The 23,637-nt window shown below is 43.6% G+C and overlaps 1 protein-coding gene across 1 annotated transcript in view; it reads left to right on the top strand.

Moving 5' to 3' along the window:
* The first annotated feature begins 12,227 nt into the window (after window positions 1–12,227).
* The window catches only part of LOC143357831 (cyclic GMP-AMP phosphodiesterase SMPDL3A), a 71,570-nt gene continuing 60,160 nt past the window's right edge, over window positions 12,228–23,637 (top strand). The window contains exon 1 of the mRNA XM_076794461.1: window positions 12,228–13,033. The gene's annotated coding sequence lies outside the window, so the exon portion shown is untranslated. The remainder of the gene's footprint in view (window positions 13,034–23,637) is intronic.

The following is a 23,637-nucleotide window of genomic DNA, read 5'->3' as shown; positions in this document are numbered from 1 at the left end:
CATTTATCTCTGCCATTTCTCGGTGCCAATATCTCGGGTTCAACGGCATTTAATCTTCCTCCGCGGAAGGATTTTTCCGGAAGTTCTTGCCCCATCAAGGTAAGCATATTATTTACGTCTTTTCGCCGAGAGCGATGCATATTTTCATGCTCGCATATGTGCATACATATTTGAAAAGAACTGGATACGTTTCTGTTTTTCCCCGAGCGCCGCGTGCACGTCTATATTTTTGCTTCTAAAACCGAAGAAAACCAGTGAAGCATCTCCCAATGCGGAATTACAAATTTATTTCAAGAACGGCGATACATGGAAATGTTTTATCGATAGGTCAACTTTTTTTCTGCGTGGCGGATACGTTAATAATTTTTCCGCTCTAACATTTACGTGCTCGCGATCAAGCGCGGCGCATCACATGCATAAATACAGTTCTCACGAGCACGGAATAGAAACGATGTAAAATGCATGAGGCTGATTTAAAACGGGTGTTATTTATTATTACGTATTTATCAGAAAACATTTTATTCGTTTGTCCAGGCAAGCCTGCTCTCTTTTTTTCTTCTTTTTTGTTTGTTTGTTTGTTCCCCGGGAAAATCGAGTTGTATTTCACTTCGTCATTTCGCATTCCGTTTCCGCAGCGATATACTTTTCCATTTGAATGCCGGCGAATGAAGACGGTACACAAGATAAAATGAAAAGAAAGTCAAAAAAACCGGAGTCACCTTTAGAATTCCATTCTACACCAACGAAGTATATTTCGAAGCATAGCGAAAGCGTTACGAGTAAGTCGATAATTATTACGCAGTCCAGGATTTTTATTTGCAAAAGAATAAATTAGCAGACGTTCGTCAAACTGTTCCACACCGTCCTCTTCGATTTTCACTGAAAATGAGGTTTTCCTGTTACTCTCCAAAATGACGTCCTGCCGATCCGCACCGGAGTATTCGCCAGCTAGGAGGCCATTTTCTGAATGAAATCCGACGAATCCCACGGGCTGCGTCTATTTTCAAGCGGCTTGGCTGGCAAACCGGTTCGCTGGTCACTCGCGAGGCATTAACTATACAACACGATCGCTTGCCGTTTCTCCGTTAATGGTAATTCATCAGCAGCCAGGTTGCATAATACGACAATAAGCGGTAATCATCTTAGTTGCTTCTCTGATTATCCGTATCTACGTTGTCCATGCCGGTATGCCATTAGCATTTACCTATCAGCATTGTGTAGTAATCGGCGACCGGTGAACAACGGTGGGGAACCGGTTCGGTTCTGCGGGCCGCTTAACGCTCGTGCTTATTCTTGAGCGGACCGCGCTCGTGGGAATCGGATGTGTTTCCGGCATGGATATACGCCCGGTACGTATGAATCGGCATTAATTCCGGCCAACAGTTTGCTCTCCCGCGTCAAATTGCGGCGGGCCGCGTGGACGCGGCACAAAACGCGCGGCAAATACGCCGCCACCCGCGCGAGTAACTGGCGCGTACCATCGGTCGCGAGTACGGGTAGTGCTCGCCTTAAATTTCCAAAGTTCGCGATCCAAAAGTCAAATTCCTGCGTTATAGAGCAGCGTATTTAAAAAATATCCTCGTATTGTCCAAGGATTGCCAAACGCATCGCCAATAATTTAATATCGATACGTCCGCTAGTTTTGTTTGAAAAACTTCCCAAAGTATCACTTTCTTCGTGAACTCCTCGGGGGGATGATCTTGAACGTCAGTTTATGTTTCTACTGATAATCCAAAATCGGTCATACATGTTGCAACGGCTGAATTAAAAAATTTGCATTATTGTCCCTCTTTCTCCAGTAGTTTTATTTTCTCTCGTTGTCTAGTGAGACGAGGTGTAGCTGAGCCGAGCTCGAGGCACTGGACGGTAGGGGAAGAGTGCAGATGGCTCGTGCAAATTTAAGCGTTACGGGTCTAGTCAAATTTAAGTGAGCACTACTATATTTGCCACGGTTCCTTACGAAAGGCCATGGGAGTGGGAGCACATTTTCGGCGACGCAGAAGGCGAGGAGGAATCAGCGAATCTGGAAAGATTATACGTGCGTGGTATGACAAGTACGTTCTAGAAGAGGAAGAGAGCTAGAGAGAGAGAGAGTGAGAGAGAGAGAGCACGAGCACGTCCAAGAGTTTTCGGATCTTCTATCGGATCGCGGCGTCGAAAATGCCGCGCGTTCGCTGTACTCCCGACCACCAGCCGTGCAATAATATTCGCATAAATAAGGACCGCGGAACCCGGCGTTCCCGACAAGCCCACCGTCGAGACAAACGCGCCCGGAAAATGAATAAAGATCGTGGGATATTAATTTTGACCCGGTTGGCGGCGAGGGGTGCGTTTGCTCTGTTTATCGTGTGTCTTCTAATGTTTTATTCGGTCACGCTGGGCGACTACTCGGAAGTGAGAGTTATAGTGATGGATAGCGAGGCAGCGGTTTTTGTGCGGGAGTTATGCTTGTTGAAGCGATTGGGAGAAGCTGGAGTACAATGGAAATTTGATCCTTGCAGTGTTTAGGTTGATGTGCCACGGGAAGCGTATCGGTACAGCTAACCTTCGCATCACGCAACATTTAAGCACCCTATTCATGGGGATCATTCATTTCAGTTCTTACTTCTCATTCATGGTTCTTACTCATAATGTGATAGTAGTCAAATTCGAATGCCATGCACTTCCAAGGATACAATCAAACAGAAGGCTACGGGGACCATGGTCTGACCATGCAGGCTTAATCTACTGAAATTCTCTTTTCCAGGAAATCACATTCTCACTCGTATCAGTTTCGACAATAAGTAAGTTTTCTATATGAATCACAGGCTTAGAAGAGTGGCATCTACTTAACCATGAAACGATTGAATTCGTAAAATCAAATATACCAAATACAACAGTTTGTCTTCGTCTTTTTCCGGCTGGATGAGCGAAGTGAAGGCAACTGCAGCTTTCTTAATTGGACAATACCATCGGCAACATATTTTCCGAATTTTTACTTTGTAATTATTCTTTTTACTGTTTCGTTACCCTGAGGCCGCTATACCAACAGTCTGTGAACCTTTCCCTGTGTATAGAAGGCCAGCATAGAGAACCAAACACAATCGATGCATTATTCATCCCTTAGCATAGGTAGGGTCACTCAGGTAGCCCAATATGTGTTTTTTTAAAGGCTCTCGATAATTGTTGGAAGCACAAGGCCAGCGATTTTTCGGTATTCTTTGTTATTAATTCAGACAAGCATAGAACACAGACAACTTATATTGTTATAAGTCTGAACGTTTAAGTGCGTTCGAATGAGTTTAACTTGAACTATTAAGAAGTGAAATTTCCGATTTCAGTTTCACTGTTTCCTTCGAACTCTTAAACTGAACTTTTCTTTCAATTTGTTAAGATTCAATTAGCTCGGAATGTTATAAATGATTTAACCAACGATTTTCACATAATTGTCAATAACACGTCGGCAAACTAAAACAAGTATAAAGCGTCCAGAAATAAACTTCTAATACCGTGCACCTTTATTTCGACGCGACCTACAAGCCTCATTAACTCGCGTTAATTCCTTGAGCTGCCTCCTCAGAGGTAAAACAATTTGAAGCAGTTAGTAGCGTTATGATACTTCTGTCGTGCGAACACGCAATTAGCCTAATGACAATTTCAATGATTCACCGCTAACCTGGCCCTAAAGTGGCGAGGGAGATTGCCCACCCTTCGCCCAAACATAATTCATTGTTTCTGCCAATATGTAATCCTCTGTTTAAAAAGCGAGCGAGACAGTTAAAAATTTAAGACATCTCTCCGCTTGTTTTCAATCTCTTGCTTTGTAATACTAATCGATAATGTGTTCTTTACTTCGCATCAATTAAACAGAAACATTAAGGGAAAATATCAATAATAAATCGACCCTTCGGGTCTGCTGCACGAAATAATTTATAAAAAGAGGGAATAAAATGTGGTTGATTGTGAAAATTTGGTTTATGAAAGAATGAATATTGCATAAGGTATAATGGATTATTATCTGATTGCTGATTTATTTAATTGCTGTGCTAACTTCAATCACGAATCAACATCCATCATTTCGAGTAATATGTATAGATTCTACTAAATTCATTCGGGACTGTTATTTAAAAGATGTTCTTCGAGTTTCTTCTTTACGTAATTAAGATATTAACACACTATACTTCTTTTGCAAACATTATAAAATCGTCACGAAACAGATACGAAGTTCCAACTGTACTGTACTCGCATTAGGAAATACTTTTCATGTTAGTCCGTACATACTGCATTGTTAATGATCGCACGACGTTGTCAGTCACAGTGTTTCTAATTATTTTCTACTGTGACCGGTTCTATTCCCGGGAAACGCCGGTAACCGGGAAAGGAATCACGTTAAACGTGCGAATTCCTGGTGGAATTGCAGCCAACTGAATCGGTCTCCTTATAGAACCGACCAAACCATGTAGAAATCAAAGTCACTTGACGTGAGATCGGTGGAATTTCATTTGCTAGATTCTGTGCTCGGAACCTTTCGGCCGACTAACTCGAACGACAGTCGGGGACGCCGGTACAACTTTGTAATGGCTCGTCCGTGCGTTTTCGAGCTATCAATTCTTCGACTTCTGCCCAATCCTCTTCACTATATTACCCTACGGACCGAAAGACGTAGCGACTATTCACGGCCAATTAGGCCTCGCGTTTTCAAAATCGGCCGGGGACGTTCCCTCCAGCATACGACGACCGTTTAACACGTTCGAATTCAATAAGTGTGTGCTCCATTCTGATCATTCAGTTAGGAACTTGCTAACCCCCCATTTTGAAACTTTTCACATTTTCAATTTCCTTGCGCAAACTACACAACTTTTTACCGCTGAAAAGGTGACGCCGTAACGCCATAATGCTCGACTATTATTACAGACAAAATACATTGAGCGTCGAATTTTTTGTCGAAGATACAAATGCATGAAGATCTGGAAGTAAAATACTCAAATTCAGAATTGTATTCAATGTAATACAGTTTTTAAATGAACCCAATTGGAACAGTGCATGGTTCAAAATCGTGAATAATATGACAACACAATCACGTGAATCACGGCTTCCAAGCAGTCCTAGTAAACTGAAAAATGAATGTAGACGTGGCTGACCATACCGGATTAATCTACTGAAATTCTCTTTCAGTCATTTCAGTTTCTCCACATTATTCTATTACGGCATAAAGAATGTATGAATATGCACAGTGGGTTTGATTTAACATGGATACCTAATGATTGTTCCATAATGTTATACCTATTTTTCAGTTTACCACTACAGTCGATCGACCCTCGTGCGTGAAACCCGAACCGTCATATCGGTATCCGGCAAAGAAGCCTGTGCCCCGCAAGCTGCCCGAGATTCGTGTTCCTAAAGTCTAGATCTGGTCCAGGGCCGTTTGTTTCTCGTTTCTCGTATATTTCAGCGGTGCTCACGGTTGAACGGAGTGTCAGCGGAATCGTGTAAATATCGTCTGGTGCGGCGGAGGTTCTCGAGGTGCCTGCGGGAGTCGCAGGTGTATAACTGTCGGTTAGTCGCACAGAAACGTACACCCCGGTGTTTATTTTCTAGCCACAGTCTACGGCGCATCTCTCTCTCTCTCTCTCTCGTTCTCTTCTTCTTCTTCTCTATTTCTCTCTCCATCTCTCTTATTCGCCGAGATACGCGATTGCGTGCTTGTTTGCGCGTGCACGCATCCCGGCCGTTTTAGCGAGCTCTAACAACGCCGTACCTAGTCCGTTACGGGCGAGAAAATTCTTTGACCGAGGAAAATTCTGTATTAAGGTCAACGGAGTGGCAGCGTTCGCGTGCACGCGCTTCTGTCCGCGCGGAGGTTTAATCTTAAGAGAATTTCCAGTACCACTTCAACAGCACCGGGCGCTAGATGCTGGCGACTGAAATTCTATCAGTACGGTTCGATTCGATTGCGGTTACATGTACGGGCGAGAGTGCTCATTTTTGCGAACCTTTTGCTCTGCCTCCTTTTTGCAGCCACCCTGTTAATCTATATTTTCTCGGAATCCTATTCCACGGGCAGGACCGTGAACCGCTCCTTTCACCGTCGCGAAATAATCGTGTTTACTCGATCTAATCGTACACACGATTTTCATTTTCTGTATTAACAGATTCTACCCTTGCTCTGCTCGATTAGAAGACCAGCTGCGGGCCACTTTTTGTGCTGCAATTCGGTCTCAGCGAAAATCAAATTTAAAAAATGTAGTTTTCATTATCAATTTCTTACGAGCAGAGTGCGAACGATTTTCCTGATTTATGAAACACCGTGAACCTCCGTTTCCAGTTTCGAAATCTCATCTGCATTTATCAAATTCATTCATGTATTAATTCACTCGCTAATTAATTCGTTCATTGATCACCGTATGCTTACATATTACGAGTGAAATGATCAATATTTTCTTGATCCGTGTATTCAGCATGTATCTGTTCTTCTTATTTGATATTCTATACCCGATGTTCATTGCGCAACTCTTTGCAAATGCTGCACCTCGTGACTTCCTCATTACAGTCGAGTTCTCTCCACTTGTTGAGTCAACTTCTTTTCCAGAACAAGATCATCTGTACTAATTTTTATGAGAAAAAAGTTGAAATTGGATGATAATCATGTAAAACATTTTTAGAGTTTAATGAGGAAGATATAGAGAACATTTTAAGATCAGAACTATTTGTTCACACCAAACAATATGAGACGAGATCATTTGACTACCCGAAGCATAAGAAGTCTGCTTTGAAAATAAAAATGTCACTGTACATGTTGATCATTGCTAAACACAGGTAACGCAAAAATTAGAATATACATTAAAAAAAAAAATAGTGTTGATTTATCTGTATATATAAAATGTGTGATTACCATAATTGACAGTGGAAGCTGGAACCAGATTTAATTTGTGAGTGCTACCGTCTCAGAAATTTAAATAATGGCCAAATTTAATAGAATTGCACTTTGACAGCATACACAGATTGCACACGAACGTAAATCAGGTGACAAGTCTATTCATTTGTTAATGACGCGTTGAATCAGGAGAGCAGTTTCCAAACACAGATAATTATTCATTCCCGTTATGTTTTATATAGTTTGTATTGTATTGAGTTTCAATCACGTACGTGCTGTCCCTTAATTATTAAATACACTTAACTGTACTCAAAGTTTCGGTACCTGTTTAGAAATGAATGCATAAATAAGTAAGTAAAACATCAACCGGTAGCCAGGTGGAGAGGTACTACGAGTAATGTCTTGGAGGGGGGTAGTAAATCTTGAAAATATCTTGGGGGACTGGCTGGAAGTCCGAGACCCAGATTTTTATGAAGCACAGATGTAAAGCACCGAAAAATATTAGACACATATTTTTTTATTGGTCGAGGTTCACGGGTGAAGGGGTGAAAACAGCTGTTGAAGTTCGGGGGTGGAAAATCTATTTTGCCAAACATATCGAAAACTATTATCAGGAAAGTGAAAACACTATGCTGTTTCAAGAGAATCTAATTTATTTTAAACAATGTTTTTTCTTTTACCAAGGAATCAAAAACTTTGTGGAATTATTAAGTTAACGAGACTCGCCTTGAAAGGCTGTGCCTAAATTGCGCAGTTTCGAAATATTCGGTTAACAAACTAGTAGAAGAAATAGAAATAAAAGTAATTTAGATAGGATGCATTGCCTCCTGGAATATAACAATCTCAGCTTTTCATAATTTGTAATACCATTAAAGAAGTATAAGATTGTTTTTGCAATGCTGGGATTCTCGCTGTCTAATTCATATTCAGTCTGTAGCCACTGAGGTAATGTAACCGGGACCAATCGAGCTACAGCTGCTGAATGGCCAGGCACTGTTTAATCAAAGTATCGAGAATGCCAATCAGATTGCGACAGTAACGTCACGCATTCCGGAATTGCATTATTTTGCAAACGATTCCGAAATATCCTGTCAAATTGATCCCCAAACTATGCAAAAAGATCCACGATATTATATTAATAAATTCAGCTACACGGTCAACGTTTCGAAGCTTCTATAAAATTAAGCGATTTTAGCGTGAGTTATCAATGAATCATCATTTCGTGGCGTGGATTAATTTCCATGAAGGATTCGGGAGCCGTCTAATTATTTACAGTCGGTGCAGCATGTGTTAAATATTATAATACCGGAATCTAAAACTTCTCTGTGGTACTAAATGTCGATTGATATATTATAAATTCAAGCAGCGCCATTTCCAGCAGGGGATTATGGGATTGCGAGCCCGTTTCTCAAATTAAGGAGGCACCCGATGTCCATGTGTTACATACCTCTGTGCTTTATGCAGCATGCTTGTTCAGAACGCATAGAAAATTCAGGAATCTACCCTAGAAATCCACACCGTCGTCCTCGTGGCCTATATCTATCAGTGTCCGTGCTAGAATGTCTTAGGGGTCGAAACGGGGAACTTATGTCGGGGCGGCGATATCAATTTTGAAAACCCGCCTAGAGGTCGATTCTAATCGCGCAACTTCCGGAATTCCGAACCAACGGAATCTGTAACTCTTGGACTTCTTCGAATTGTACCTCGGAACCGTTCGACCCCGGTGACGCGCGACTCGAAAACTTTGGAGTCATCGGATCCCTTGACTCCTCCCGAAATTCGTGAACCGTGGGAAAAATTATTCGCCCCCGGTCCGGCGAGCTCCGGGAAACTTTCCCAGAAGATCGAAACCGAATTGCGAAGCAAACTCCTCGGGAAAACGTAATTGAATGTTTCGAAATTAAACACAAGGTTGGTTATTCTACTTCGCTCGAGTTGCGATTGCGAGGTAGATTATCGTGTGCTGGCTGCAATCAACTCCCACGGCTTTTCAGTTCGAGTCCGAAATCTCCAATGGCCAACAGCTTTCACATTTACCAGCATAAATTCGTATTTTACTATGAATCCGCGTTTCCACGGTTAACGTTGCAGTTGCTCCCAGATGGAGAGTAACCAACAAGCTTTTGAGTAAGCACAAGCTTCCCAAACTGCGTCCCAAAAATTAGAATTTGAAGTTGCTCATTCTATGCAATGCGCAATAAATTATCAAAAATCGCTCTCGGTTTGTACACGCTGGTACTCTCGCATATGTTACAAACGATTAAAATCTCGAATCGAGAATATTAGCTCTCGGTGCACGATTTACCATCCTGGTAAGTGGAACACATAATTGTACAAGCAAGACATAGAAATACACGGCCATTAAATGTTAGTTAAAATTAACAGAAACGTCTCAACGTGGATTGTCTTGTTGGCAAAACGCCGAGTTCAAATTTCCGAGTTTACTGAACGTGGAAGAACATTGTTCGAATCGTTGAGCTGGTGACATTTCATAAATCAAAAAAGTTTAATATTAATGTATAGGGGAGACTGGGGTTCGTCGACTGATTATTTTTCGTTACTATTAGACCGATTCTACTCTATCGCGAATTAGAATGTCGTAAAATAATTTGGTCACTGAATTGGTACTATCTCATTTATGCACACACTTCTCGGCGCGACTGGTATATTTATAAAAATTGAGAACGCTAAACGTTAGCTAACCCAGTCCGGGATTCCCCTATTTTTCTGGACGTCACTCGTACGAGCAGTTTGGACAAACGACCGAAGCGTTTGCAACGGCAGCGATAAAACCGTTCGAACGCGGTGGGCAACCTCTTGCCGCAGCCAGACATCAATCACCAGGTACGGAAACAATAAGACAGAGATATCAATCGGTGGTTGGCATCCGTCGGGTTCCGGGTACTCCGGTCAACGAAACTGGAAAAGTCCTGCTCGATACAGGACCGACCCTCTCCTCGGTCTGTCACTCCCCCCGCCGCGAAGTGTCAGTTAGAGTCGTCCGCGTGGCCCTCTTCTCACCCTCTCGCTGCAGGTGTTCTCAAGTCGCGGCGATCAGAACACGCGCTCACTCGTTTAACATCGGCCCCGTCCCCATCAATCCCGCCCCGCCCCCCACCCCCGGCGAAGAGTCAATTACCCGGGGCTAAGATCCCCCTTGGCTTCTTCTGAAATGTCGTTCACGAGCCAGCTCGTTAATCGAACCCACCCCTGCGAGACGTGGTGGCGACCGTCGCACACCCGCTGCTCGATTTTACCTAGACACCCAGCTGGACAACATTCAGTTACGAAATTCTCCTCATAGATTTCCAGCACCCGGAATCACGGCCAAGAAATTAATAGATCGAATAGGCCTTCTCGCTAAAGGCATAATCAAGACAAATTTAATTGCAAGTCGGGCAATGTTCACGAAAGAACAGCCAGCCCCGATTTTGACGATTTATATTCGATTGTAATATGTATTATACTAGGAATTTAGTGCATTTGCGACAGAAGTGAGTACCTACAATTTGAAAAGTAAAGGGAATTCGATATATGTCATCAACACGGATCTTGTCCGCGTCATGTATCGTCCAGGAGACATACCCGAGCCGTGTTATGTTTACACTCCTCGGTGTCTGAGGCCTCTCCTGCTTCGCAACTTCTCGCGGGGAATATTCCGCGACGTTTATCATCCAGGCCTTGGCGACATATATCGAGAAATCACTGTAATAGTTTCATTTCTCCAATATTCTCATTCTGACACATCGATAGCAAACAAGCAATTATTCGAAAGGGTGGAAGATTACAAATCTTACGATTAAAACTTTTACGTATGTACCAGAAACAAGCGAAAACCAGGATTCCTCGCGACCTCCGTAACCCGATCTCCAGAATCGTTCGAGTCAGTTCCCCGAACTCTACAATAAAATCGCCACACCCTCGTTCCCGAAGCACGTACACCTGCGCCAGCGATCACGCGTTTCCCCATCTCGCGTTAATCAAGCCGCACGTCCCATGGAAATCAGCTAATTAACTTCACGCCGCAAATCAAAAAGACGCGCGCCGTTCGGCCGACAACATTCTCCTCCGGATTCATCCGGATTCATGGGATCGATCACGTTGCATCGCGGAGATTGTCAGTCGGTTGACGGCGGGCTAGGCAGCGAGCGGGGCGTCCTCCTGTCAGCCGGAGGCGAGCAACCAGCAAAGCAGTGGCGCGTTACGGGTGCGCGCGGAGGGATAAGATGAAACGAGGCGCACTTGATTTCTGGTTAATAAAACGTTACGCGAGACATAAAGCGATACGATGATGTATCACGGGGGTGTACGCGGAGGCAGGGTGAGTAGCTGCAAGACTACGTGTTGCGGCTGAGGGGAATACGGCACGGTCTGAAGCGGTAGGCTGGGAGACCGGTGGCATGGGTCGTTGCAGAACCTGAGAGACACAGAGAGATACATGTACAGGGTGGTTCAGCTAGAATCGGGAAACACCACAACCAAAGATTTGCAGAAACCCTTACCAACCTGGATCGTATACTCCTCAAAAAATAAAATACTTTCAGTCAACAAATTCTGCAAAAATATCAAACGGACGAGTTCATTTATTCGTCTATTCACAACTTGTATGACACGATGCGTACGTCTATAGTTTTCAAGTGTGCAATTTCTGTCCATTTGTGTGTATAAATCTTCCTACCAATAGAGTTCATTCACTTCATGTTAATCCAAGTTGTGTTTACATGTTCGTAGAAGCTAGTCCTCGCATATCGTTCGGTGTTGCCGCACCACCGCAAGTATAACACGAGAAGCTGAAGGTAGCACGCATGTGCTATCCCAAACTATGAGGACTGTTTTCACCCCTTGAATACGAACCGCTAAAAGAAACATATGTCTCATATTTGTGAAACTGCTATGTCCTCCTGAAGTTTCATTAAGATCCGGTGCTGTCACTTTCAGATCATCACTTATTATAGACCATGAGACGTGATTTTGGAAGATTATATTCTTAGTAGATATGGACCTGTATGCCATTGACCCTCAATTTAAGCGTCACTGAACCGGATTTTAGAAGTACTGGACGAAGTTTCCGAGTTACGGTTCGCAAACTTTGATGGCTATTTTCACCCCTCGAATACGAACGATAGCCGCTAAAAGAATAGCATATGTGTGTAATATTTTTGCACGTACCAGGTCATCCGAAAGTTTCATTAAGATCCGTAGCTGTCACTTCGGGATCATCCCTAGTTAGCTGAATCGCCCTGTAGGGAAAGAGATAGAGAGCGAGGGAGTTGGGATAGGACGTGGCCAGGGGGGAAGAAGCAACGCACCAACACAAAGAGGGGGAGCGAGAGGGGTGAAACGTTATTATAGGGGAGCGCGAGCGCACGGTTGCCGGCGTGTTAGCCTTACATCGTACACCGGGAGAGCCCCCGTATGATAAGGTCTGTCGTGTCGGTGTGTTTATGTCTGTGAGCTTGAACGGGTGAGAACCGTAATGGGTTGAAGAGAGCCGAAAGGGCGCAGTCGCGAAGCCGGAGCCATCCTCGACCCCCGGCGGGCAGCGGCGTCGGCGTCGGCGTCGACGGCGGCGGCGGCGGCGGCGTCGGTAGCAGCGCCGGCGTCGGCGTCCTCGTCATCAGCATCCTACCGGCTCGAGAAGACTGAGTTGGTCTCGCGCGAAGGTTCGAGCCGCACACGGTTCGCCGATCCTCCGAACACCTCGATGGAACGCGCGCTAGCAAGTGTCCGTTCAAGTTGGTGATCGATAACCGATCGATCTCGGTTGTTTCTCATCAACGGTGGTTTTCCAGTCTCTATCTGTCTCTCTTATTCTCTCTCTCTCTCTCTCTCTCTCTTTCCCGCTATACCCCGATATACGGTCGTGATCCAGGAAAAAAAGAACGTGTCCCCGGTGTGAGGATCGCTTCCTGAGGTTCGTTTCATTTCCGCGAACAGAGAAGTGCGGCAATTTTCAAGTGTTCAAGGAAGAATGATCTGAGCTGGACAACAGTTGCCTGTCATGCTCGTCGGATAGAGGATCCCCTAGGGAATCGGTGAAATCCGGTTTGTACAGCGTTCCCCAGGATCACAAGCTCCGAGGATAGAAAAGCGTGCACGTATGGGTGTGTGTCTTCTCGCGATGGCCTGCTACGATTGAGTCTACGACAACCATTCTTCCGTACCCGTCGACGAAACCACGTAAGTACGTCCCTAGCCGGATTCACGGCGAGTATGATCGCACCACGATCTACCAACGAGTCGTATCCATGTGCCGCTGTGTGTGAATTTCTTTGAGCGACGGAAGAGAACGAGAGCCGGTGTATATCGCGCAGGATATTACACTCTGGGATCCTTCTTCTTCTTCTTCTGCTTCCCCCTTCTTCCGAGGTCAGTTAAGTTTAAGCCCGTCTGTGCAAGCCTGTGGCGTCACCGGGGGCAAATAAAGGGGAGGATAATATTTTTAACGCGCTGCTCCTCTTCATTTCGTTAAAAAGTTTCTGCGCTCCCCGATGAACGCTTCTCACAATCACGCCAGCGAGGCGGAAACGCTTCTCGAATTCGGATCGAGGATCGATCGATCGATCTCTCTCTCTCCCTCTCTCCGTCTCTCCCCTCACTCTATATATCTCTCGTTACGCTCGCCGAGGCGCAAGGTTAAGCGAGGGGCCGCAATTAATCGATCGCGATCCGATGGGCGAACCGATACGAATCCCGCGGGATGAGTTTCCGCGATAACCGGCGATGGATGAGCGTTCCTCGGCGATCACGCTGCGAAAACATTCCGCTCGGTTTCATCGAATTAGAAGCCCTGAATTAATTGGGGGAACCGCCGCGCCGTTGCGCGCTCGTTCGCCCGACCGATCAACGGGAAAAGAAGATCGCTCGGAGCGTCCGTTGTATAGGACACGCGAAAATATTGCCAACAACGAGAGAGGAGAGAGGAGAGCGCGCGAGAGAGAGAGGGGGGTCGTCCATCGCCTTAATTAAAACCGCTCGAGTGACGCGGCATCGAACTTTGTCTCATTAGTCCCGTTTCTTCGGCGATTCATCGGCAACGATGACGCACGTCGAGCCGGTCCCGAGGACCCAGCTTCCGTTAATTAACCGTGCTTTTAGCTACGGCGCGAGTGCCGTCGAAGCCATGATACTTGTGCATGCCCCCCCCCTCCCCCCCTCTCTCTTTCTATTTGCAAAAAGGAAATGATTGCGAAAGAGTTACGGCCTCGAATTCGAAACCGACGATCGTCGGAAACGTACCAATTTGCGAGCAGTAAAAGAACTATAAAACCAAAATGCGGACGGGTTGGGGGGGAACGGGGGCTTTTCGAAGGGGTAATTCGGAAAGATGGCGAGATATTCTCAGCGATTCGCGAACGAAAGTTACGATACGGCCGTTCGATACCTATTCCCGCGTATTAGAGGAACGGAGCCTCGTCGCGTTATGCCGGGCACGTAGAACCGCGAGTATAATGCAAGATCGTCGCTGGATAATTTCATTTCGCCGAACAAATTTTCTGTTGGATATTACGCTCCGTTCCTTTCTCTCTTTGCCCCGCTCGACTCCCGCTCTTTTCGCGCTGTGTCGTTCGCGACAGAGCCCGGGGAAAAAAAAAGGAACGAGAAGAGAACAAATTAAACGGGCTGCTAGAATACCGCAGCCGTCGCCTGACCTCTGAACCTCCACAACCCCCTCCCTCCGCGAGCTAAATCCGTGCTATTCGACGTAATGATATTACACGCGATAAATTTTCGGGCCAGTCGTGACTCTTAACCACTTGCTGCGACGGATCCTCTGCACACGTCATCGCGATCTTGATGCTTGAGGGAGACATTGCGGGTGGAGGATAAGGGTTTAGGGGCCTGATCGTTAGTCTGATACTGTGTCGCAGATAAACGAAATTCTAGCAATTTTGTGTGCGCGCGTGTGTGTTAACACAATCGTATGCCCAGTGTTATGTAACGTCACTCGTCTCAATCAGGTGTCCCTGATCTCGGCTCTACCGTTGAGAATTAAGACAATTAACGTTCTTTACTAAAATGCGGATCTTTACGCAAAATAAAAATTTTCTAAGCTCGTTGCGAGACTCAGAATGAGCAATAATATTCCTAGATAATCTGATATTAGATTTTTCTATTAAGTTTTTAATATTTTCTTTTATTGACTGTTCACAATTTGACGCATGGAACTGCAAATAAAATTCATTTAATTCTCTTGACGCGAAATAGAAAATCGTTCGTCTAATATCTAAGCACTTCGATTAACAGTTTTCTTTGATTTTCTTTGAATTGATACTCGCATGAAGAATTTTCGAAAATTCATCAGACGCGGCACCGAGTTTTACTGCGCCATTTCGTTCGAAAAAACGGGGAAGTCGCGCTGCGAATCCGTAAAAATTTATGCAAGGTGTGCCGAGAAATTTCATTCCGGAGACCTTCTTCCCCAGGATGCAGCGCATCTGGCCAGCCGCAGGAGATTCGCACCGACCAAGTGAAGTGTTTAATCGACAATGATCCCCGTTATACAACGCGGAAAATTGCACAAATCCGCGCAGCACCGTGTAAACAGTTGCTGAATAAAAATACCGTTCGTGGAGAAAGGTTCTTCTGCTCGTTGAAAACGCTCAACTTTCTTGCTCCCGGTTCAGTATAACAAAGAAAAGCCCATTGTAGTCGATAAGCGTGGATTTCATTGAATAAGGATTACAAATGGCGGTAAACAGTGACAACGATTTTGCAGATATGATCGATAAAGTTATCTAGCGCTGCTTACGTGCTGTAAATTGTCCAGGCTTCTCGGCCAATCGAATATTACAGCCGTGATCTGATCTGTGCTTATTTAAACTCATTTTGTTCGTTAAGCGCACGCACTCTGTCCAAACATTCTATAGAAATGTACTCGCTGAGAATTGCTTTGAACAGATTTGTCACGCACGACCGTCAATCAATTACAAGCGCGTGTCGTCGTCGCTGAAAGTTAAATGTCCATCAAACAAAATGTTCATTACCAATCGTCTAATTCGCGGAGCGGAAGCTACAAATAAACGTGGACGTAATTAAACCACTCTAGTTTTTAATTCACTTATTACTTGTTGCTCGTTGCACCTATGCGGCGACGCGGGTACGTAATTAACACGCAAATTTTGAATTACACTTCTTGACGGGAATAAGTTACGCCGACAGTAATAAATATATTGCTGATTTAATCCAATTATAAACAGGATTTTATGCATTTCTGATGAAATCGAGTGGGAGAAGCTTGAAACAATGGAGAGGTTAAAAGAATTTAATGATATTGATGTATGACTACATGATGTATGGCTCGTATTTCTTGCAGTTGACGCAGACGATTTCTATTTTGCACAAAAAATGTTTACTCTGATTTTTGTGCTAACATTTAGAATTACAAAATATCTAAAAAAGCTGAGTGAAATTTCTATTTCCTATTAAATATAATATGCTTCGTGATAAAGATTCTTCGGTAGTTCTAATTCTAACAAAAGTTCGTGGAATAGTAAGATCAGACATTGACGAACAAAGAAACATTCAATTGATAAGCGAACGAGAAGAAGACATTATCGCTTCATTCATTCGGTGCAGACTTGCCGCAATCGGTGCAAGAATGATTCAAACGATTACACTTTCCATTGTAAATCACGCAAATTTATTTTGCATTTTATATATTGCTGAAGAAAGAAGGTGCAACGACCAACAACGCCACTAATTAATATCCAGCAAGAATATTGTTACGTTTCAGTAAATCGCGCTTATTATTATTCAGCAGACCATTATGCAAATTATGTAAATGCAATTTCTTGTAAAGAGCAGGTCGACGGAAACCATTTAGAATTTTGCCACTTTGATAAAGGTTCTTCTGTATGAAGGAAATTTTTGGAAAATCTTTAATTCGCCAAGATTGTTTTTCTACGAAATAGATGAAATTTGCGAAACAACTTGCACACCAAGAGACAATCAATTTTCCCCGCTGTGTGATGGTGCTGCACATCTCGTTCGAGCGAGGGGGAGGCGCGACACCGAACGGTGTGTACCGCGTTCGCGGTCATAATTTCGCGGTTATTAGATAGCGAAATTTTGGCACGCGAACGCTAGCCGCCTGGGGGGTTGGCAGGGGGAGGGTGGCGGTGCTTGGCCCGTAATTAAGAGAGTCGAGGAACGCGCGAGAGCGAATGGCCCGCGGGTGGTTAGACGGATAGGCGGATAGGTCGTCGTCGGTGGTTCGATTCCGGGCTCAGACGTTCTTGTGAAATCCGAATTTCCGCGTAGGACGGATTGACGGGATACAGTACAATGGCGGATGGAGCGTCGGCTCCGCGAGGCCGCGAAAATCTGATCCGAATGGTACATAGGGATTCGTGCGGTGTTCCGTAACGCTCTACTTTCCCGTTAGCTGCATTGAAATTTTTAAGACGGCGAATATGTCAATCCCGTCGCGGATGAAAGTTTACACGAAAGCACGGGCGCGTGTCTCCCCGTGAATATTGAAAACGGGAAATGCGTTTTCGTATTTTCCATTAGCCGGTCACGTCTGATCGGATCTGCCCTGCGAATTCCCTTTCGGAACGCGAATTTTTTCACGCTGACACCGCATCGACCGGTCCGCGACTTTTATTCGAACATTATTTTACCTTGTTAATGCGTCATCGCCTCTCCGCGACGTGTATTTAACTGACGGATTACGGGCCGGTTTTTCGCGAATAAAATTGTTGGATTAGTTAGTTTGGGTTAGACCCAGCTTTCGGGGTGTTTACAGAAAATTGAATACTTTATTCTTAGGCTGTTTAACAATGCCTTATGAAGTTAATTTTTTTTTTTCAACGTACGTTTGATGACTTTTACACGTTGGCGAATTATTAAATCAACATGTAAACAACGTAGCAGTATTTCGCAGGTGATCAAAGTGAATTTAATTCGTGAATTGTGTTCCCCTAAAATTGAGTGACCTAGATTCTTGTGTGAATTGTTTCATTGATGTTTCCATGGGCGCTGGAAAATTCTTGAAATCAGTCCATAACTAAATACAATTAATGCGATGATATTATTGAAGAATATTATAAAACACCATTTAGAAATACAAATTGTAAGCGATGATTAAACACTTCAATTATCTCATAATTGTATCAGAAAAAAAGAAATACCACGGCATCGCTAAAATTAAAAAATGGAGATTCTAAGTGATGGATAGACGTTTAATTGTATTAAAAAATGCTACAAACCGAAATTCTAAGTAATGAATGGACAGTGTAATTATCACAAGTGCCACGAGCGACTTTCAAATATGTTTCACCGTACCCTACTCGATGTTGCGAAAAGGAATCGCCTTTTTTCCGGTTATATAGCAACTTGACTTTCGTTGCATTCTGTATACGGATAAAACACGTAGCGGACGAGTGACACAGTTCCTAAGATCATTACATTCTTCTTTGTGTTGCTTCTCCTGAACTCTCTCCGGTGTCACTGGGAAATATTATCAAAGTTCGTGATAAGGTTACAGTCGTCTGCATGATGACAATAGGGCTACGAGATTGGATTTTTAACGAGAGAGGAGATACACAAAGAAGACTGAAGTATCAAACATATTTATGAACGTTTCAAATCGCATTTCTCATCTTACTGTGTTTGCCGTTTGTATAGCCGCTCTCGACCCTTAACAATTTCAGCGCAGTCTATATCGTCGCCAGATAAGATTACTTTGCTTCATTGATTCAATTTGCTCTTGAACATTCGCGTTCCTATGTTTTCCGCAATTTCTAGCGATAGCGAGAACGCGCGCTGCAACCTGAAAAATCTTTCGCATAAACAACTTCCAATGCTCGACACAAATTTCGAAAAACGCAAGTGTTCCGAACCAAATGAAATCTAGCATAACCTAATGAAAATCTTCGATGACGAAACGAGTGCTTACATAATTTTTGCAACCAGATATTTCCGTTAACTTTCAAGGCTCGTCTTGATTCTAATAAAATTAAAAACACTAAAAAGTAAAACCAAAACTAAACAGAATTATATAATAGCATTTCAAAATTCTCCTAACATTTGTGTAGTTTACTATGTCGTCTAGTCATTTCTCCAGAAATAAATATATCCCGTCTCGAAGGAAGCACAGAACGAACAGTACGATAAGATAAAGAAACCGCAGTCAAATGATTCATTCGTTAAATCATACAGCGATGTATAATAATGCAGAATTGGCAGGAAGTTGGTACGGATTTCCCACTCATTATCGAATCGTTGAAAGTGCGAACAGCGGCAATGTAAAGAACGATAGTGTGGACGAAGTGTAAAATTCGCTCGTCCGTTCTGAACGTGCAACGTCACTCATGGCTGGCTCTATTTTTTTTTTTTAATAAAAAAAAAATACTCTACGAGGCGTGGATTTAACGATCCCCCGCATATCGTGACCACTTAATTACTACAAAAGTACTTAAAAAATCCATATAACAGCGCGATAAGTCGTAGCCAACTTCGCGGCAACTATTTTCATAATTACCCCGGCCGCCTTATCTCTCGCCGAGGGTTAATTCGTACGTAACACGAGCGAAAGTGATTTACCACGCGAATTTTCTAGCGATTTTCGATGCTCTCTTAGAGGTCGCGACAAGCGAGCCGCCCACGATTTTCGCTGACACGCCTAAATTACCCGATGCACGTGCGGGGGCGTGCAGACACGATACGTTTAAATAGTCCTCGCGTACGCTATTGATCAAAAGCTCCCGCGAATTTACAGAGGCTCGCGAAAGTAATCGAGCCGTTCCGTTGCGAACTGCTGACGCAGAACGCTCTGATCGAAACCGAGTATAATAATATATTTTTATTGTTTCCCTTGCATGTTCTCCACTTGTAAGAAACACATATGTAACTGCAGTGGAAAATAAAATTAGAATTTGCAAATCTGAACCCTAAATAACCAAACATTTTTCAAGTGTGAAGAAAAACTAAATATTTAGGTGCAAATGAATTTTTTGGTTAAGAAGCGGCGGTGTTAGAATAAAATGTTTGGTCAAATTGTAAGAAGGTCAGACAGCATTATAGAGGGTTAAAATAAAACAGAAATCATTAGGACACATTTCAAATAACTTCGAAAGGAACAGAAGTTGCGTGTATTCTCGTGACTGTGATTGCTTTAATATTGCTTCACGAGTAACAAAATACAAACTATGTGCATGCCACAGCCAACGACAAACAGAAAATTCCAATAAAAGTGGCAGTGTACAGTCTAATACCATTTATTACAGCGATGCGTCCATTTTTATGAGGTTCATAGCAGCCATGTATGCTTGCAACAGTACTATGCAGTTGGCACGGGCATCTCTTGGCAACAGTTGACCCGCTTTTATTTGTATACGCACTCTTGCTCTTTTTCTGTTCACTTCTCGGCGGAACGTATGGTAGCTCTTCATGTAATAGAGGCTTTATTATTGTTTCGAAAATGCACGGTATCGATTGGAAAATTCTACCGGGTTGATTTCTCGTCAATGAACAGAGTTATCGTCTCATAATTCACGGGGCAACGATTCACCGGAGTTGCAAAAGAAAAATGGGGAAAAAAAGAATGAAAAATTCCTTCCTTTAATATGCATAGCCTGTTGACTGATAGCACGGGCGCAAACTCTCCCGAAAAAGTTGGAACGAAAAGCAGCCCCGGTAGAGAGAGAGAGAGTTTGTTACATTTGGTGACAGTGGACAGATTCCATTTCCATTCAAAGTGGCATCTCCATCCAGAGATAAGCAAACATTTCGTCAATTCGCCGTCTGTGCATCGATAAATGTAGCATTAAATATTTACAGAAAAATCGTTCCCCCTTACCAGGGAAAGGTGAAGTCGCCCGATTGAAACGATCGATAGCGTTCCGGTCCTCGAACAACGCCAGATCCTCCGAAACAACTCGACGCCATCTTGCCGTAGTTTCCATTCGGTCGTTCCGCAGAAAATTATGTTCGGTTTAATACTGCTCGCGATATAATTTCGTCGCGTTAAATCAGGACCATAAGACAGGGAGATAATTAAACCGTTTGTGCCGAAATACGCGGTGCCGTTGCTTCCACCTACACCAGGAACCGTCGCTATTTAGCTAATGCCCTTGACGAAGATCTTATTTCCGACCAAATTTGTCATCACACGTCCCTGTCCTAGGATATACGCAGCTCGTGTACCGGAATGGCGTGCAATACAAATTTCGAGGCGACTAATGGCACTGGCTTTCAAATTGAATTGCCTTTTAAGCATCGATGAAATTAAACGAAACACCACGAAATAAATTTAACCCCCTCCCATGTATCACCTTCACAGTTACAATGATCGGAATTTCGTTATCTTTAACCTCTTCCAGCAGGCATTTTTTCCAGTGCAAAAAAGAAAAAATTATTCGTAACAGCATTCGTGCAATTTGAATTTCGAAACGTCCGACATGGAAATGGAATTGCATTTGCTGTTTTTTAATCTGTTTTAGCGTTGGATTTTTCGTAATAATTTACGATCGTGGAAGAAAGTGCGGTCGTCGTCCCTGTAGAGTTAAAGGGTTAATACGAGACGTGTAAATTCGACGAAAAATTTTTTGCCGAACCGAGAGACAACAGTTCGCTCCAACCGCCGATTACAATTCCAATTAGCGGGCGGAGAGAATTTTCCAGGGTGTATCGTCGCCGAGTCGGATCGGTAAACAGCGTTTGCGCTATGCAAATGAGGGGCGAAGACACGCACGTCAAAGGAGACGCGAGGAGGGCGGTCTCGTTTTGCACGTCGTAAATCATGGCGGTAGTTCCGCGGCCGTTTTTGACGCGTTTAGAGCGCCTTAAAACTGGCCATTAATTATCGGGCTGGTGTGTCCGCCGGGGGCCTTCCTGTGTGCGTGGGCGTGCGCGAGTCTCGTGCGGGGGGTGCGGGGGTGAGAGCCACCCCTGGCGTGCCTCTTCCAGGGTCACGTAAATCTCGAGTATACATCTGTCGCCGTGTCAGGCCACGTTCGGGAAATAAATTCACCGGTAAAAAAGGATCTCGCGAGCAAGAGTCCAACGAGTGCGCACGGCCTCTGTACGTGCGAGAGCTGGGAATTAACGGCTGTTAAACGATCAAGGCTACTTTTTCTACGCTTTTCCTTTGAATACGTTACACGGGGAGCAGGTTTCCGCTTTACCTGGAGTGCCTTGGATATCGCTGACACACTCTTTGACAGACACACGCCACCCGAGCACCATCGCCGCTCTGATCACGGGCAACTTTGATGCGGCGCGCACCTGTGACGCGACGCCAGCGTCGCGTCGTGTCCAAATATTACACCGTGTAATATTTGTCGGGCTTAATCACTTATTTGGCTCGGTGGCAATTGTTTGCCGTTCTGGCTACGCTCACCGGACTGCATGCAGTGTTGCGCCTCCGATTTCGGCCGACAGGTACACACATGCTCGAGTACCTTGAAATTTCGGTCTTCTAATCAAGAGACTCGGGCGTTTTCATTCGAGTACAGCACTTTTCAGTATTTAGTACAATTCTTCCGAGTATTTTTGTGATCTACTCGATGAGAACGTGGCTTTGTGCTTGAAGCTTCACCTTGCTTCAAAGGTAAAAAGGGAAGAGGTCTTTAAGCTTGATATAATTTTCAACACTTTAGTACCGACGTGGTTTTCGAGAAAACGCAAATATTTGAAGAGTTTTCTTACTTCGAACGATTAAAAAATGATTAAAAAATTTGCCTGCAGTGTTTCCGAAGCTGCTTACAACTTTAGAACATTTAAGTGAAACGTGAACATCCGGGTTACTGGAATCACTTTGCTGTGTAATAATCGTTGAATATTTTTTAAATACACCGTTCCCTTGCGTTTGATTATTATTTTCACACTCTTGCCAATGGGAAAAAAGCCAACAGGGTAAGGAAATGTTGATATAAGGTTTGAGTGGAAAAATTTCTTTCTCCCTTCGTCTCCGTTTCACCGTTTCTCCCTTTTACTTCCTTCTTTTACGCTTCCGTTTAATTTTGTGTTATTTGTCTTTGTCGGCCAAGGAATTTAATATCTCATCAACTGTTTACATTTCATTTTAATTAACTGCGAATCTTTGTGCCGTTTACGTCGTCGTCCTAAGAAAATATGCGAAAACCATGAAGACCTAGACATTTCTACGACATCCAATGAGTTTCTTTCATTTATTTTGCAAACGAGTCCGGTAATAAGTATTTAATATAGCAGGCAAATCGTGTTACGCCGCTGTGCAATTCAGCAAATAAATCTTGAAGAGCGTGAACACGAATGAACGTTCACAATCAAGTTATCAGCAAACTGCAAAATTCTCTCGCACTTACACATACACAATTTTCCGCGATTTCATGTAGTTGAAAGTCTGATAAAGCCCGACAGTATTTCATGCTGTTTGGACCACGATGAAGCCGCAAATAACATAAACGAATTTCCATTTGATTCTTGTTGCTCTATATAACTCCACAATTACAATTTATATTATTATTAGATTTTATGCATTTGTGGGAAAAAATTGATACAGTTGAAATTGAAAACCGTGGGGGCATCAATTTATAAGTATTGTCGACTTATTACAGTTATTAAAAAGGGGAAACACATTTTTATTTAATTTAAGCTTCATCTAATTGAAGAGGACAATTTTTTATATTAACGGGGCTGTAAGTAACATAAGCTCGATAGTTTCCTTTAAATAATAATTTCAGAGGGGGTTGTCGCACTGTGTAAATTCCAGAAGGTTGAATTATGAATGAATAAGCCGTCGCTTTTGAGCAATTTATTGAGAAAACTCTGATTTCAAAGTGACTGTTACAAAACTG

The sequence above is a fragment of the Halictus rubicundus genome, chromosome 10 (genome assembly GCF_050948215.1).
Source record: "Halictus rubicundus isolate RS-2024b chromosome 10, iyHalRubi1_principal, whole genome shotgun sequence".
Lineage (NCBI taxonomy): Eukaryota > Metazoa > Arthropoda > Insecta > Hymenoptera > Halictidae > Halictus > Halictus rubicundus.
The sequence above is the reverse complement of the archived record's forward strand: the minus strand, read 5'-3'. Positions and strand labels throughout refer to the sequence as shown.